The 19,666-nt window shown below is 28.9% G+C and overlaps 1 protein-coding gene across 12 annotated transcripts in view; it reads right to left on the bottom strand.

Annotated features, from left to right (window-relative positions):
• The window catches only part of LOC107437287 (tyrosine-protein phosphatase Lar), a 753,777-nt gene that overhangs the window by 480,789 nt on the left and 253,322 nt on the right, over positions 1 to 19,666 (bottom strand). For 11 of the 12 annotated variants that reach the window (XM_071177243.1, XM_071177266.1, XM_071177251.1 and 8 more), the window contains exon 1: positions 9,803 to 9,939. The gene's annotated coding sequence lies outside the window, so the exon portion shown is untranslated. Of the gene's footprint in view, positions 1 to 9,802; positions 9,940 to 10,401; positions 10,455 to 19,666 lie in introns of those variants that run through there. The other variant, XM_071177245.1, reaches the window with a different exon arrangement.

Here is a 19,666-nt window from a genome sequence, read left to right as displayed (position 1 = left end):
AGAATTAGTTTTAATAATAGACACACCACGTAGTTAGGAAAATTCAACTCCTTGAAATATATGTTTCTTTATTTATTTTTTTAGAAAAAAAAATGCACAATATTTTCGCACAATCCCAAAACCAAGATATCACAAAACAAACCTGATTCTACCCAAATTTTAAAATTAAACTGAGAAAAAAATATGGTCAAAACTACTAGAATTTGGTAAAACTTATAATGCTCCTGGCTCTAACACCAAATATCTCGGTAATTTTTCTCGAAGCACTTTGGTAATAATTTTAGTTAAATTCGCAATAAAATATGGTTTGATAATATGCGATAAAATGTGGTAATTTAATCATACCTTAGAGTATAGCATAAAAAAAATTTATTGAGTTAAATTTATTTTTAGGTTTTGTATTTTTTTCTAAAATGGTTATAAGAACTATAATTTTAAAAAACAAATTTTCCGATAAATTATTACAATATCAGGGGTCTGTCTAGGTTTTTCTGAGAGGAACTTTTTTTTGTAAAAATTTAGACATAGTTTGTGAAAACTAAAAATTATATTTTAAATAATCAACACAAAAATATTGTAAAAGAACGAATTTATCGTTTCTTACGGGATACAAAAATTAAATTTTTAGAAAAAGTATTTTGTGAAACTACCATTTTTCTAAAAGTTGAATTTGTGAAGGTACCGCTAAACGGTAGTAAATTTGGCCCGGACAGACTCCTGAATATGAACCGAAAAATTACGAAATGAATGGATCAAATACCATATATTTTGATTTTTAATTCCAGAATTATGTTTTTTTTTTAATCTCTTCTAACGAAATGTTAGCTTCAAATTTCTCGAAATTGAATTAATTTTTGAGCCAGAGACACATTTAAATAGAAGTCAGTCACAACAATTTAGTCTTCAGAGTGAAAATCTTATACAGAGCCTGAAGAAAGTGCTATCTTGACATTATTTATATTCATATGGATTTCTCATAGCGAATCAGACTTTTCAAGTCCGGTAAACTATGCTGAAAATTCCCATCACTATTTCACGCATTCTAAATTAGCGAAGAAAAAAAAACAATGTGTTACACCACTTCAACCCCTTCGAGCTTTACGAGACATATGTCCCATGTAGGGAATATATGTCCAAAATGGACAAAAATATCCCATTTTAACTTATTGCAGATTGCAAGAACGTTACATAGACAGGGGTCTGTTTAGAAGAAATTTGGGTCCGTTAACGGACCCTTCACAAAATATCTTTTCATAAAAACGGACCCTTCACAAAATATTTTAACTTAAAAACGGACAAACGGACCCTTCACAAAATGATTTTTCTTTTAATCGGACCCTTCACAAATTTGTTTGTCTTCATTATTATTTTGTTAATCAAATAAACCCTTTCCAGGGCAGAAAACAAGAAAGATGGATGTAAACGAATTAAGTTTTGTCTTCGGCAGACGATTCTTCCATTATTCGTCCAAAATTAATATTCTGCGTTCAGCAGTATAGGCTAAATACCAAACATTTGTATGTTGCATCTCTAATTTAGAAGCAGCAATTGTTGTTTATTTTTTAAAATTTAATTTTTTTAATTATGATTTTACAGTGTTGAGCATAAACTTGTATGTCTTTACAATTTAAAAACTCCTTGAATTTTTTTTTTTTTCAATAACGGACCCTATTTGGACAAATTCATAAAAGCGGACCCTGGTTGAAAGAATGTGAGTAATTTTTTCACAATTTCACGAAAAACGGACCTTTCACAAAATGTCTGGACAGACCCTTGATAGAAGAAATCACATGTTTGTGAAGATTAATGCAACGTTTCGTAACTAAAAGAAATGAGATAGAGCTAAAAGCAGAGTTTCGTAATATAAATATTATATCCCTGACAGTGTTTTTTTTTCTAGAAAAGTTCTAATTTGTTCCAAAGTTGTATAATTTTAAGGATTTTTTTCGAACTTTCTATTGCTTTATTTTTTGCTTTAAGCTACACTTTGATTTGCTGCACAAAATCTACGAGACGCAGATGTATCGAGAAAAGTACAGGAAATACAGGGGAATAAAAAACTTAAGATTCGAGAATTTATTAACTGTTAAACTTGTTTGGGGGCAATTCCATATTCAGTCAATCTGTAACCCGCTGAAATGCAACTATTGAGTTAAAATTTGACGTGTTGAAAGTGCTCTTTTTATTTGTGAACTTTGTGTAAATTTTGTTTATAAAATTCCAATTTGTTCGAAGGTTATTCTAAATTTAATTTTTTTTCGTGATTTTGTATTAGTTATTTTACTTTAAATATTGATTTATTATTTAACATGTTGCCAAATACAAATCTTAACATTTACTGTACACTTTAATAAAAAGAAGAAAAATATAAGAGCGATAAGAACCGCTCCTTAGTTTAATTGTTATATGAAGTTTCACCAACAATTATTTCTTTTTATTGAGTTACACATTCTGTGTTCTTGAAGTTAAAAAAAATTGCAGAGTATTATTCAAAAATTTAGAAAATTATTTTTCAAATCCAGGGGTAGCTCTTTATTTTGTTGTGATTAACGTGTAAATAAAATGATCTTAGGGACCGTTCAAAAAGTACGTACATCATCCCGAAGGGGGGGGGGAGGGGATTTGGTATTTTGTACGGTTTTTTACGATGGGGAGGGGGGAGGTATTGTACAAAGTACGCACATTATAAGCGTACACCCAATTTAAATTTGACTTTTTCCTACACACTCCTTAAATAAATATTTAATTTTATTTAAAACATAATTATTTTAATTTTTATGAAAAAGGGGGTAGATTAATAAAATGCACGTACTTTAAGGGGGGGGGAGTAAGACCCTATGTACGGTAATGTACGAAGGGGGGAGTGGGTTGAGATTTCTCCATTTTTGTGCATATACTTTTTAAACGGCCCCTTAATAAAACTACAATGTATATTTTGAAATCAAAATATTCTGCGTTTTGAGGAAAATATTGATGTGAGAGGGGAAAAAGACAGTGATGAATCAGAAGCAGTTACGGGTGGCGACAAGCGGAGCGAGCAGGGACCAGGGCATCCTAGTTAGATAAACCACCGATAATTATTTTTTTTCCTAACACGAACTAAAAAAAAAAGGAAAAAATCGTTCGTCCACTTTTTGGACGCGACCCAATTTGATGAAAAATGTTAATATTTTGAACTCTTGAACTTAAGTCACAGAACACTTTCTTACAACTAACGCTTCCGACTTGTTTTCCCTCTTTTTACAGATTATAGAAATTTTTTTTCCAAACTTCAAACATGTTTTTTTTTTAAATCTTTTTTCTTTTTCTTTAAAGTAAGCGATTAGCGACCGTAGCGAAGTTTTGAATAGATAGAAAGATTTAATCCTTGATTTGACAAGGTTTAAATGTGCCCACGCAACATTTCTATTTGAAACTTTTTTTCTTTTCCTTTTTGCTACTGAAAATTAGTAGGAACTAGCGTTTTTTATGTCGTCATACATAAAGAGATACGGAAGTTAAAACCAATAATAAATCTGACAGCTTTGTGCGAGGTGTGAATGCGTGAAAAAATCAACAAAATTATTCAAATATTACGATAACGGCAGTTTAACAAGTATTTTCAGGATAGGAATATACAATAACGGTATTTGTATAATTATGAACATTATTAACAGTCATAAATTCGTGATGATTATCAACAACGATAATTGCTTAATACAATAATGTCATGAGTATTATAATAATGGTAATCATTGAACACGATAATATCGCTTGCGGGCCATAGGTTGTACACCCCTAGTACAGGGTAAAAAAAAATAACTCCAAATTATTTTTTTCTTCATTATTTTTTGTTGTACTTTCAGTGACTTTGCGTTATTAGATTAAGTAAAACACATTTTAAAAATTTCGTTACAACGACGAAGATAATCTGCATTGACTGTCATTTGGCATGACGCTAGTGCTACCAGTTATATTCAAAATTTACCACAATCAAACAATTTTCTCCGGTACTTACCCTCAAAGAGGTACGTTTAAAAGTATTAATTCAGTACTTATATGCCTATATTTGTATACTTGGTACCACATATAACAGCATCTATTTACACAATTTCAGTAGTACCAATTACCCAAATAAATTATGCATCATTGGCGTTTTTTTTATAATAATGTGTCGTTTTTTTGCGGGCTCCTAAAAGAATAAGTATGTTTTCTACATTAAATTTTCTTTTTAATACATAATTTTTTTTTTAAATTTAAATTACGGTTGATATTAAATTATTTACTTTTATAGAAATAAGTTTAAAAAGCGCAACTATTAGCAAAATAAACTAAATTGTTTACTTTTATAGAAATAAGTTTAAAAAGCGCAACTATTAGCAAAATAAACTAGTGGTTTCAGATTATTTTAGAAATATATTTATTCAATGACGGAATCTCATACTTGGCTCTTTTGATTGGAAAAAAGAATATTTTAATAAGGTGAGTTTAGTAAAATAGAATACTTCTGTAATTATTTATGCTAATTCCTGTCACTAAAAAGAATAATAAATAAGCTAAAAAAATATTTACTGTGCTGAGCTTGAAGTTTAGATTTGTACTAAATTCAAACTACTTGCGCAATGCCTATTAATAAATTCATTTTACGATTTCTACGAAGTTTTTAGAGGAATTTGTTTTTTCTTTAAAAAAAATGCAGTATTTTATTATTAAAGATTAATTCATTCAAAAAATATTTATACAGTAATTGTGTTATATCATCGCGTTTAGATAATGATATCTATCTATGACACATTCAAATCGCATTCTTAGAAAGTCGAATAAAAAGAATTATATGACTCCGTGACATTTTAAAAAATAACAATGTCCAATTCAGAACACTTGCATGACACAATCAAAGCCTTAGCCTGAGAATTTGACCAATGTTTGCATAATTATAGTCAAAAATCAATAGTTTTCATTACAAAAGAGTAAAGAGAAGAGAAAAAAAAGTTCTATATCAGAGAGAATAAACTTTATGCAATTATCTAAATGGATAGATTGGACAATCGCCAAGGAACTGTTTAAAAGACAAATACAAATAAAGTAGTTCATCGCCTAAAAAATCTATATCATTCATATTTTCTCCAACTCTCTTAGCACTTTCAATACTTATTTTACTAATCTAGGCAAAGAGAGAAAAAAGTTGTTAAAAAAATACTGTAACATTATCTAGTTTGTTGCAGATTTACTTGTTTTAGTTAAAAGTTCCGTTTTGTTTTCGGTGTTCAAGGTTTAGCGTTTGGAGATTCAGCGTTTTATCATCGGTGATTGATCATTAGCTGATTAAGCAAAGCACAAATTAAGTTAACAGTTTGGATTAGGGTCCTCAACAGTTGAACTACAACCCAAAATAAACGGCCAGTTCTGTTGTAGAATTTTTTCGCACTTTCTGCGCCAAAACTCTCTAGCACTAATATCTTTCTGCTAGATACTTCCAATAACAACAAAAATGTATATTTCTAATTTAAGGTAACAAAAACGCTGAGTTAACAGAAACAAGAAGAAAAAAAAAACAATATATACATTTTTAAAATTGATCATGTAATATTTTTTTATTCTAATATTATGGGCGATATTCAAGCATTTTTTTTTCTCCGGGGGGGGGGGNTTGGGGGGGGCACTAATTATTTCCTTTATCGCATTTCGCAAATTATCATCACATTACAAAAATAATTAAATATTATGAAATCTGAAGCAGTAATTATCGAAAAACAGATCGACGACGCAATCTCGCGAATCGGACTCTTCAGAAAAGGGTTACTCAAATGCACGTTTCGTTTCAAGATTTGATACGTAGAAATCAAAAGCAAAAACTGCTAAAAAAAATGGATAGTATCATTGCCTTAAAAAGTAAATGATCAAATGCGAATTCAAATTTCCCATATCGCCTGAAATCAGGGTTCTGTCCAGATATTTTGTGAAATGTCCGGTTTTCGTGAAATTGTGAAAAACTTACTCACATTCTTTCAACCAGGGTCCGCTTTTACGAATTCGTGCAAATTCGGTAATTGCAAAAAACTTTTTCAAGGAGTTTTTAAATTGTAAATAGACACAAGATTATGCTCGGGACTGTAAAATTATAATTAAAAAAATTAAATTTTCAAAAATAAACAGCAATTGCTGCTTCTAAATTAGAGATGCAACTTACAAATATTTGGTATTTAGCCTATACTGCTGAACGCAAAATATTCATTTCGTACGAATTATGAAAGAAGCGTCTGCCGAAGACAAAACTCAATTCGTTTACATCCATTTTTCTTGTTTTCTGCCCTGGGAAGGGTTCATTCGATTAACAAAACAATAATGAAGATAAACAAATTTGTGAAGGGTCCGATTAAAAGAAAAATCATTTTGTGAAGGGTCCGTTTTTATGAAAAGATATTTTGTGAAGGGTCCGTTAACGGACCCAAATTCCTAAACAGACCCCTGCTGATGTCAATTAGATTTGATTGGAAGAAAATTTTAATGACGCAAGAGACAAAAGCGACTTTACAGAGCCAAATATCAGCGTCTCAAGTATATAAAACAACAACAAAAATCAAAATAGTGTTTATTAGACTTATGTAAAGATTAAAGGTGAAGTGGCAATAATAAAAAACTAATAATTTGTATGGTTCGGGATCGTGGAACCGGTGTTTAAACAGAGTTCGTGAAGGGTGACTTTTCAAACAGGGAACTAATTCCAGTGATTGAATTAGGGAATCCGAGTTATCAAGTCAGTGTTCATGTGTCTTAACTTGTGACATCAAACTTATGTAAATAGTTTGAAATAATTTTTAAAAATGAATTACTTTCTTTTGTCTATCGCTTAACATAAGTAAAAACAAAGTTTTTTTTTTAACTTTTTTTTTAACATTTTTTACAAGAGACAGAGTGAGACTTACATCAACAACGCCTCCGACTTATTACTTATAAAAGGATAACTTTTTGATTTTTTACACTATTTATTACCGTAACTAATTATGTGGAACAGGATCGGCCAATTAGTGAACAGTTTTAGTCAGTTATATTGATAATTTGAGCATTTATTTGTTAGAATCAGGGTTGGCAAGTTTTTGACTTTCGCAAGTTTTTTACCGGTTTATACCATGGTTTTTACCGTCATGTCAAAAAACCCTCTGTCAAAAACCCATAGTTTTGATAAAACTGTATTTTAAATTGAGTTTAACTGCTTATGAATTAAAATTAATTCATTTTTAGGCAATAAAATTAGAAAAAAAGTTGTGGAAAGATATTTAAGATCTTATTTTTGCATTTTCCCAACATGATTATATCAAATCATACTATTTGAAGTAAAATATTACATTTCTAAACAAAATTTTCAACATTTCTAAGCATCATTTTGTTTGGCATATTACATTACTTAAGAATGTCTTGTCATTTCTGACTTAGAGTTTGTTAGTAGTTACAAGTTTTGAAAGTTTTGTTTAGCTTATTTCCAATATTTAAGAAATGCCAAATTTTAAATTCTTCTTTTTAGTTCTTGAATTGTTTGTTTATTTCTAACAATTAAGAAGTGCAAAATTTTTAATCCTTTGCAAATCAAGCTATAATGATAAAAGTTAAGTATCACTATTTTCAAATAGTATATTACAATATTTCTGTATGAATGTATATCCTTCTATAAGAATACATGTATATAGTTGCAAAATCAATAGCAATCATTTACAACATTCATTTATAAAGGCAATTAAGTGAAACTAATATATTGTCCGCTATATGCCATAAATTATAGAAAACAATAGGTTTTTGACGGTTTTTACCACTGTCATGTCAAAAACCAGTTTTTGACGGCAGAAACACAACCCTGGTTAAAATAAATCCTTATATTGAAATATCTATGTTTATTATAATGATGGTTTATTACTATGCTATGCGTATGCTTAAAACGCTTGACATTAAATTACACATTTACAGAGGAAGCAATTATACAACAAATCGTTTATTAGTATAGTTTCCTGATAGGTGTTTTACAAAATTCCACTATATAACAGAAGGGACAGATATATCTTGTTGCCTACACGGATATCATGATGCAAAAAAACTCTGCCGAAATATTTGAAAATTTGGTTTACTATTATATTGCGCTAAGTATTTCATACAAATACTTTTTTCAAAAAAAATTTGGCAATTTTTTAAAATTTCCTAAAATTAAATTTTTTTTTATAAAACATGATACGTGCGATAAAATTTTATTTTAAAATTCAAAGTATGTTTACTGATGTTACATACTTCAGTTTTGCAGAAAATTACAGTAAAAAATTGAACTTTCGTTTTCACATTAATTCTTTACATGTAATCGTTTTTACGTCACTCATAAAAACCGATTTATGATATTTAATCAGCTTTCCTTAAAAAAATATTTAAAAAAATCACTCGTAATAATAAATGTGTTTTATAAACGCAAAAATCTAATTCTATAAAAACGAGAATATGAGCATATTTTAATAAACCGTAGTTCTGTATTGAATGTACTAATAAATAGTAGTTCTGATGTTCATTATAAAAACAGATTAGTATAGTACGTAGATAAATTGTTTTTAGAAAAATTTACAACTAAAATACGTCATTAAAAATATTTATAATTTTATGGTATTATTTTTAATTCAAATGGATAAAAAATACTTTTAATGACAAACGAATTCTTTTTGATAAAAGTTTACGAGCTTCAGCACTATTTCCACATTTCTTTTATTTATGTTTCCAAGGATTATTTATTCAATTTATTACTTGAAACTAGAACACGGATTAAAACTAATCTACGCATAATATATACAAGCTATTTTATTGTTAAAAATCTAGCAAAAAGACTAGGAATCACATTATATTTACATCAACAGTAAAATTATACAGCAGTTACTTTTGTCGAATTAATATTAGTTTAATGTTATTTATTAATGTATTTCAATTAATTAATGTATTCTAATTAATCTGAAGAAACTTTAAATATATTAGATAATTTTCTTATTAACAAAAGTGATTGAAAGGATTAAATTGAAAACCTAAATTACCCGGATTTTTTTTTTCAAATCCTAATTTGGCACAAATAAATCTAGCAATAAAACAAATAAATAAATAAAAGCACCATTTGATATTAAGTGTAAAAGTTAAAAAGTTATTTACTTAAAAATTTACAAAACATTTTAATATATTTTGAAAAAATTGAACTTAAAATCTAATATTAAATAATTATCTTAAAAATTCGGTTTAGTAAAAAATAAAACTGTGCTGTTTTTTGCAAATGTGTTATGTATATATGCACATGTATATATGTTATGCACACATATACATATATATTCAAAAAAATGTATGCCTTTATTGCAGAAAATATAACTATTACTTGATCTTAATTTTTAAGATAAAACTAAAAATTCCAACTTATATTATTTTAACTTAATATTATACTAATATTTATATTTTTGATTGATATATACCGATCAATTTTTATAAATTGGCTTTTACTTTGCTAGTTTTTTAAAAAAAAAAACATTACATTATTTATTAGTTTTTCACAAATCAATTATATTTTATAATTCATTTTTTTCCTTTTATTTGGCATTCAAAACAAAATAACAATTTAACTAAATAAAGAAAAGGGAGTAAACGAAAGTAAACTTATTTTTAAATGATAACCGATTATTTTTCAATCACACATGCCTTTGAGTTGACGGTAGAGGTGAAATTCCGTGAGCCGATCAAAGTGCGGTCAGAAGACGGGCTTTCCTCAAACCGATATCGGCGAAATCTACTTGCGCAAGAATAAAAAACAAGTTTTGTTTACCTTTATTTCCCCATTTAATCGGCCAAGTATATCCCAGTAGTTTAATCCAATCGGTATGGAACACTAAAGCACAGTTAATAAATGTAAATATGCAAAAACTTTGTAAATTGATTCACGCACGATAAATCACAACTCGCACTGTTTCGATTTTCGAAACTGAGTTTCGTTTCATTCGAAGATTTGTTTGAAATAAGGAACTGAGACTTGGCGCTTTTCGTCTGCAACCACTGCCTCTCTTGCGATGAACAAGAAAGAGAAAAAATTATGTTTCTGCTGCCCTCTAGTGAGCAATATAAGAACTATATAAAGGTTGGAAGGATTGATAGAGGCAATTGAAAAAGTTGGGAACGGAAAATAAGAATGGAAAACTGTAGATGGAATTTTCGAAGCTTTCGTGCTGTTATTTATAATTTAATTTTTAATATGAGGTATATTTACAATTTCCCTTTTATTTGGGAATGGATGCAGTGCATTCAGATTTAAATAAATAAATAAAAATAAGAGAATAATTAAACATAAAGTGAGAAATAAACTGAATTTCGAAGAAGACATTTAGGAGTGAAGTATCAAAACTTAAGTCATAATAAAAACATACCTACATTTTTCTTTGATTTAGAAACAATCGATATGTCATCAGGAAAGACGTTATAACCTATAATGAACGAAAAAGAATTATTATTTCTATTTCAGTATATTTATAACATTGTATAAGTTTTTGTTTAATAAAATACATTGTTAAGAAACATAATAGTTCATCATTCAGGAATTATTAATTTTTCAGGATTTATATCCTACAGGAAATTCATTGCTTAGGAATTCACAACAAGAAATCAAACACACACATAATAAGTCATGTGTTTTCTAATGACCGCTTTTTATACACATTTTTAGAGCGGTGTTTATACCAACATAGCAAAATTAATTTTGCTGTGTTGGTATAACACCAACCTAACCTAAACCAAACCTAAATGTTCGAGAATATTTTGTGTTGAAAAATACCGGTTTAATGTTGGTTTTGTAACAGTCTAGGTTAGCCTAAACTGTTACAAAACCAACTTTAAAGCGATATTTTTCGACACAAAATATTCGTGAACATGTAGGTTAAGCCTAGACTGTTACAAAACCAACTTCAATGCGCTATTTTTTAACGCAAAATATTCGTGAAAATTTAGATTATTTCAGTGGTCGGAATTGTCGCGCTACATGTAACGAATTAACTGTAATCGTTATTTTTTTGTAACTTATGCACTATTTTTTTTAATTATTTTTTTTCAGTGGGGGATTTAAAACTAGTTTTGCTCTTAAAACTACATTTTTTTTTAAAAAAAATGACATTTTCAATTTATTTTTCGTCGTATAATACCAGTTTAAAAACATTATCAATGCATCAATGGTTCGCATCAATGTTGCAATAAACTGCTAGGATGGTTAGACCACATCATTCAGGATTAAAATGGCATACGAATCCCTGGCCGAAATTGTTATCGTATGTGGCAAGACGCACTCCCCTACTATGACCGGTTGATAAACAGAAAAAAAAAACATTACATAATAGGAAAGCTCCCCTAGCAGCATATGGTGACATTTCCCGATATGGGTTCTTATGCAATTTTATTCAGGGTCATTTGCCTTTACTTCCATTGAATCGTACCACCCTCTGTTATATCTAACGTTTTTAATCTATTCTACCGTTTTTAACAATTCGACAAAAATTGACTAAAAATATCGTTTGGAAAGAAAAAAAGTAGCTATGAAAGAAAAACCGTTTGAAGATTTGAAATCAATGACGTTAAAATACTTGAAATTTGTAAAAAAAATCTCTTGCAACAGAAAACAAAAATAAAAAATATATTCCCCAGAATAACTTTTCGAATCTGATTGGTGTAAATCTTCGCGAGCTCCATGTTCGAAACATATCGTGCTCTATAGTTTTAGGTATACAGTGCGAAAATTTAAAAAAAAAAGAAAGGAAAAAAAAAAGGAGAAACATAATTAATTTCTGATCTAAAAATTCGGATTTTCGAGAGTCAAATCTCCATGATTCGAAAGCCTGGCCTCAAATATGTCAATTAATTAGCTCTAAAGCTAACGATATTTTAGTTGCAAAATTTTTTTTTTGAAAAAAAAGAAAGAAAAAAATAACGTAATTTCTATGAATAAACATACTTTTTCTTTACACGGGTTCGGACTCTTAACCCTCAAAATAAGGGAGTGGTAGCCAAAATCTGAATAATAATTCTAATAGTTTGGTTAGGAGATCGGTAGAAAGCTTGTACCGCTTAATTAGTTTTATTTTTTGCGCACTTCGCCATATTACAAGGACTTATAAAGCTAATCAAAAACTTTTCCCATACACGTATAAAATTCGTTTTCCCAAACATAATTCCATGCGAAAAATAATTTTTAATTATTATTTAATGTTGTTTTTAATTAGAATTTAATATTTTTTTAATAATTTGATAATAGTGAAAAAAATTTATTTTAATTTAAGGTAAACATTTTGTACGGCTATATACAAAATTTGAGTGCTATCGGTCGGATATTCTCTGATTTATCAGGTTTCTAAAGAATCATGTAGTTTAAATGCGATTTCTAGAGAACTATTCGTCTGATTTCCTTCAAATTTTATATTTTGCCATTTAAAATTACATTCTTCTTACATTAATCTTAAATATTAGAATTCAAAAACTTTTCGAATTATAAATGAAATATTAGAAAATAATAAATAATTATTAAAAATTATTTTATGCGTGCAGTTATCTTTGTATAAATTACTTCTTATATTTTGTTTTATATCCGACGTTGAACAGCCGACCCAATTTTTTAGGCTTACGACTACTAATGTTCAACTCCGTAGTCTTGTAATTTTGAACTAATTCAGAAGACAAGGAAACTCCTGGATCAGTGCCCCCAGAGGTATTGATTTGTTATGGTAACATGGAGGACTTTGCAACTCAGACAGATTTAACGTGCATCAGTCACCATTTACTACACGGAGAGTCTTCGGCCGGCGGGCTTCGAACTCACGACCTCTTGGACATGGGCCCAGTGCCCTACCAACCAGGCTATGGTATATTAATTTCATACATTGAGAAACATGCAGAAAGTCAGAACAACATGAAGGCGTCCTAACTTCGAACGCTTTATAGGCCAAACTATCGGGACCGCATTTTCCAGTAACAAACATTAACATAACTGATTTTTTCTTATGAAATGTTTGTTCTAAGGAAGACAGAATCGGATCACTAAGAAAATAATTAGGAACAAAGTAAATAATTCAATGTATCTGTGATCCTGAGTGTAAGTGAATTTGCTTATTCTTTTATGAAGGAATCATGTAGCGCGCAAATTAGATATGCGGGAACTCATGAACTAGCAAATAATTTAATCAGCTCTTAAGTTTCTATGCTAACAAATGTAGTTGGTTAAATAATACAGTTTCTTCAAAAATTTTAAGAAGCTCCACAAATTTAATCTAATTAATAATCAAAAAATCTAATAATTCATTTTATTAAAACTGCATTTAAAATGTATAAAATTTATTATCTAATTGCGTCGTTCTATGTTTGAAAAATGATAATACGTTTGATGATATTGCAGCGACTGAACTTAACTTAATCGTAGCCACGACAGTTACCATCAGTAACTGTCTCTGTCATTCACCAGAAGAATCCTAACCGCCATTGTAGAATGACGCGCTGCTCTAATTTCATATTTTCCCTTTTTGTACTTAAATGTAAAATAAATACTAATTAAAATGTAAACTCAATCTATTCATCTCCTGAACACAACCAACCACTACAATATAAAGTATCTGAAGAATGACAGAGGATGTGTTTTGTTTCAGAAACAACAGTATTATCCTCTCTAAATTTTAGATTTAGTTACAAAGTTCGTCAGTAGATGGCATTGTCAACGTCGAAAACGTATTCCTTTATCTAAATCTGTTTCTTAATTTATTATTCAAAACTATACGCTTTTTCACACTTTAATATTCATATCTATTTTAATTTTCAATTTTATCTATTTTAATTAAAGTATGCATTAATTAACATTTTAACGTTTTCCTTTTTTTAACTGGGACAAACATATTTTTCCTTCTATCTAGATAACTAAAACGACAAACAGGTACAGATGGCGCTGTTAACNTAATCAAAAAATCTAATAATTCATTTTATTAAAACTGCATTTAAAATGTATAAAATTTATTATCTAATTGCGTCGTTCTATGTTTGAAAAATGATAATAAGTTTGTTGATATTGCAGCGACTGAACTTAACTTAATCATAACAGCGACAGTTACGATCAGTAACTGTCTCTGTCATTCACCAGAAGAATCCTAACCGCCATTGTAGAATGAACGCGCTGCTCTAATTTCATATTTTCCCTTTTTATACTTAAATGTAAAATAAATACTAATTAAAATGTAAACTCAATCGTCTCCAAACACAATCGTCTCCAAACACTCAAACTCATCTCCTGAACACAACCAACCACTACAATATAAAGTATCTGAAGAATGACAGAGGATGTGTTTTGTTTCAGAAACAACAGTATTATCCTCTCTAAATTTTAGATTTAGTTACAAAGTTCGTCAGTAGATGGCATTGTCAACGTCGAAAACGTATTCCTTTATCTAAATCTGTTTCTTAATTTATTATTCAAAACTATACGCTTTTTCACACTTTAATATTCATATCTATTTTAATTTTCAATGTTATCTATTTTAATTAAAGTATGCATTAATTAACATTTTAACGTTTTCCTTTTTTTAACTGGGACAAACATATTTTTCCTTCTATCTAGATAACTAAAACGACAAACAGGTACAGATGGCGCTGTTAACTGTGAAAAATTTAAGTGCATGGTTTCAGAATAGCCACTTTTTTTTCAGCAATAATGTGATGCAATCTGAGATTCAAATTAATAGTGAATCGCGTCAATAATTTTTTGGAATAGTCGACTTGTAAAAAAAACAGTATTTTCATAGTTTTTTTTTTTTAAATCATCACTGTAGGCAAATTCAGTGACTGATTCTGTAATTTTACATAAGAATATTTAGTTTCCTAAACATTACGCAGCGAATCATACATTTCAATACCTTTCAGTTTTTTTAAAATTGTTTTTTTAAATTTTTTAAATGATTTTCGGAATAACTGGGAAAAATTCAGATACAGTATTATTACTCGCAAAATTTCATTGTAGAAAACAATTTTTCTCATTTATTAGATCTGTTAATCATAGCGTCGATATTCTGGGTGTGATATCTGTATCGTAGTTTTTGTATGATATCTGTATCTTAGTTAGCCTGATATCTAAGTTTATGAAATTCCTTATTAACAATCTAAGTTAATCATTATATAATTATATAAATGTGACATATTTTTTAATATATGTCGGGTCATAATTTAATCATTTCTAAACTGAACAATAAAAATAGCTGATAAACAAAATCTTGTTGTTTATTAATTCACTTCAGAGATCAATATTTAAAATATTTCATAAGATTTTTTTTTTGAAAAATCTTTTTTTCTTTTTTTTGATACCCACCTGGTGTAAGTTTTAAAGAAATTCTATTTTTAATATTTTTTCTCACTTTTTGACACGCATGAAGAGGTCCCATTAAATTACCTGAAGTGCAAAATTTCCAGAAAAACATTATAGCTGTATATTTACACAGTTTAATAAGTATTCTTATTTCCCCCTTATTTTTACAGCCAAACCGCGTGCAGAAATTTAAAATTCAAATGAGTTACTCTCAAAACGTAAATATCTTCGTGATTTAAATGCTTTTATAAAAGTTAAAAAATTCAGAGTATTTCATACAAATAAATTTCAAAGTAAAGCTATGAAAATAATTATTTTTTAATGAATATTTTTGCTGTGAGCGCTGAAAGAAAAATAGAGCGAAGTGTTGAGTGAAAATTGCTAACTTTTTATAAAAAGTCCCACCAGAACATTAATAATGCGTTATTTTTCTCTTCTAACTGTTTGCGGAGATTAAAATTTAATGAAATTTTGGACTTAAAGTATTATACTTCCTCTCACATAAATTGAAAATTTATTTTTGCAGAAATGTTAAAATTTCAAAGTTATACATTAACATTCTTCTTTATTTTATAATAATCTTAATAATAAAATTCTATGTCAGGCGTTATTTCTTTCCTATTTAATTATACGCTCTGAATTAGAAACTTCAAAGGCAACGATTTATTTGTTTTTAATTATTTTCGTTTTGCTTCATTGTTTTAAAAGTATTTTTTTCTACTTTATTGTTTTCTTTCCGCATTAAAAAATAGAAAGAAGAACGAACTTTTAATAACATGACAACATCAAATGAGGTATATTTTTTCGTATTAGAAATATTTTTTGCGAAATAAATCACTACAATAATAATTATTCATCACGCATATTATTAGAAGGCATTTTTTTTTATAACCGTCGTTGAACAGCCGACATAATTTTAGGTTTACGACCTGTAATGTTCAACTCCGAAGCCTTATAATTTTGAACTATTCTAGAAGACACGGAAACTCCTAGATCAGCACCCCAGAGGTAAGATTTGTTATGGAAGCATGGAGGACTTTGTGACTGGACAGATTTAACGTGCATCCCTCTTCGACAGATTTAACGAGTCTTTGGCCGACTTAGATCGAATACGTGACCTCTTGGACATGGGTCCAGTGCCCTACCAACCAGGCTATCCGGCTCTATTAGGAGGCATTTGTACACAAACGTCTGAAAGGAAAACTTTTCAACAGTTCTTTACACTTATTTACACTAATACGTAATGTGTAGTATAATATTAATGCCATATACTTGATAATGTAAACACACCATTTACTTAATGAATTAAAAATGTGTAAAAGTCGATATGTTTCGACGAGCGCACACAAGAGTAAGCGTTTCCCCCCCCCGTGATCGAAGAAAACAAAACACATATTAAAATAGAGAAAAAGCAAAGTTACTAACGAAGAAATGGAAAATACAATAAATGTGAAAAACCAAACCAAAAATAAAATGTATATATACTTTTAATTATAATATTAAAATTATAATTTCAATTATTAAAAATTATAGTATTAATATTATAGTTTTAATTTACTTACAATTAACAATATTACAGTTATACACTGTTAGAAAGTTTTTGGTAAAAAATGGTTAAATAGCAATTTATTTAATTGTTCTTTTACCATATTCTACCAAAATAATCAAATAACCATAAATAGATGATATCCAAACTGTTGAATGTGAGAATAAACTTTCATTGATTGTTTTGTCCTAATGTGATTAAACACCTAGAATTCTTTGCCCGCAAACTAGTCCCACCTTATAAATTCATTTTGTTCCGTGCAGCTGGGTACATACTATATCTGAGAGGGCTAATCGGTCAATCCCATAACCGATTGGATAGGTGTTCGAATCCCATGTCGATACTACAATATTTCTTTCATCCCTTCAATACAGGAAGAGTTTCGAATGTTCTTCAATCAATGACTCTGCACTAAAAAATTAGGAAGCTATCAATCAAGCATAAATGGCGGATCAACCATAGAGCTCCAATGTCCGTTTTTGGTTTAGAAACTATGATAGTCTTAAATGGTTACAAAACCATATAGTTTCATATTCATGATTTCTTAACCGTATTAGTTGTGAACGGTATCAAAACCGTAAAGGTAAAAATGTGCCTTATCATACATTTTATAGTTAATTGGATAGACCGACTGATGCCGGTTATTTTGCTGTGATTTCAGAATGAAGATTTTAAGTGGGTGGACTATTATCTCGGTTTAGAATAAGTAGAAATAATTAGAATTATGTTATCACTTGTGATAATTTTCATCGTTTTCGGATAAAAACGTATCAAATAAAAAAGTAAAACAATAATTAAAATAAATAAATAAAGCTGCATTAAAAACTATTTTCATCGTTTTCGGATAAAAACGTATCAAATAAAAAAGTAAAACAATAATGAAAATAAATAAACAAAGCTGCATTAAAAACTATTTTCATCGTTTTCGGATAAAAACGTATCAAATAAAAAAGTAAAACAATAATTAAAATAAATAAATAAAGCTGCATTAAAAGCTTTTTAAAAGTCTAGTACTCTGACAAAAATTCCGGAAAAAATAACGGCACATTGGGACGCATCATACGTAAAATCCCTTTTACCGTAAAAAATTATACCCTTAATATAATATTCTTAATTATTTAATTAGAATGATTTAGTGATTTTACTGTAATTAATACTGTAAAAATTGCGGTGTATCGGACTTTTTGTCTATATCATAATCCGCTAAAAATGTTAAAAAGTACCGGCACTCTGCATGCTAATACTTTTTACCATAATTGTATCCGGAGTTTTTTACATCGTAAAGTCTGAATTTATTTAGCCATTTTTAAAAATAATATGTAACATAAGGCAAACTTTTTCTTCTTTTCAAAACCTCCAAAAGATACCGAAATTTTTAAAAATGACCCATAATCTAAAGTTTAATCCTTTCCGTCGGTTTTTAAAGTACGCAAACTATATCTTTTTTTTTTAAAAAGAGCTTAAAAAAATCCGTAGTGGTAAAAGTGGTAAAGGTTCTGTTCAGGACACCAATGTTCTAACCATACTTTAAATTATATCGTAATAATAATGATGATAAAATTTACCTATCAGTCTTAAGAACCAAACGATTTTGTTAAAGCATGCTTCGGTCTCCAACGACAGTTATCTGGCAAAAATTATGGTAAGTTTTTAAAAAATAATTCCATCATATTTCAGGGAGATTTTCTGCTCCTGGAAAGTAGGGATAGAAAGAAGAAACAGAGATATTCCTTTTATATTTTTTTTCGGAAATATTAAAAGAGATATCTCTTATTTTCTTTCTCTCTTTCGCTTGAATATTGCGACAGCAAAGGGTCTGTAAATAGAAAATATGTGACAGTTATGACTTTTGTGAAAAATTTTTATAGTGTAAACATTTGTTGTTGACAGTTAATGCAGAGAGTTGCTGTCATTATCATTTTTAGTAAAAGGACGAGTAAAATTTCCGTTCGAACGTTCGATCGATATTTTTCCTTCTCACTCCCGGGTTGAAACGGAAAATAAAACACCTTTTAAAGCGTATGAATATTGAAGTTTTCAGCTAAAATGCATTTGTATCTGATTAAAGTGCATTTGACAAGTTTTGAATGAGTTTTTCCAGTATTGGTTTTTCGAAAAACAATATTTATTTCCGGTTTTTGTTTGTGAATAAAAGAAATATAATCGTCTTTTCCAATAAGATCTTAGCTATGATGATTGAGATAACGTGTACATTTGTACTTTTATCTTATAAAAAGAAAGTTGATTTTTTATGGAAATTAAAGCAGCGTGAACATATTTATGACATTTCATTATTTATACATTCTTTTTTAACCCATGCCAGATTACTGATGCAAAAACAGCAGTATTTTGCAGTGATGTAAAAAACAACTAAAAAAGCATCCATTCTCTGATTAATTTGATATTTTCTAGTATTGGCCCACACTTAAGTTGTATAAAATGCAAAAATTTTCTAGATTCAGTTCAAAAGGGCCATTGTATTATTGTTAAGAGGATGCCATACTACGGGAGAAATGCTTTATTGCTAATTTTCTTTTCCATTTCATAACTAATTTAAAATTTAAACCATAGGGAAAGTGGGTTCGTATATTTCATTTTGTTTTTTATAACCGTCGTTGTGTGTGTGTGTGTGAACAACCGACCCAATTTGTTGGGTTTACGACTACTAATATTCAATTCCGTAGCCTTGTAATTTTGAACCCAATCCAGAAGACAAGGGAACTCCTAGATCAAGTATTGGAAGAAATTTGCCTTCTTGTTGGACTCTTTGA

Source organism: Parasteatoda tepidariorum, chromosome 1, assembly GCF_043381705.1.
Source record: "Parasteatoda tepidariorum isolate YZ-2023 chromosome 1, CAS_Ptep_4.0, whole genome shotgun sequence".
NCBI classification, from domain to species: domain Eukaryota; kingdom Metazoa; phylum Arthropoda; class Arachnida; order Araneae; family Theridiidae; genus Parasteatoda; species Parasteatoda tepidariorum.
Note: the sequence above shows the minus strand (reverse complement) of the source record. Positions and strands in the feature narration are given on the sequence as shown.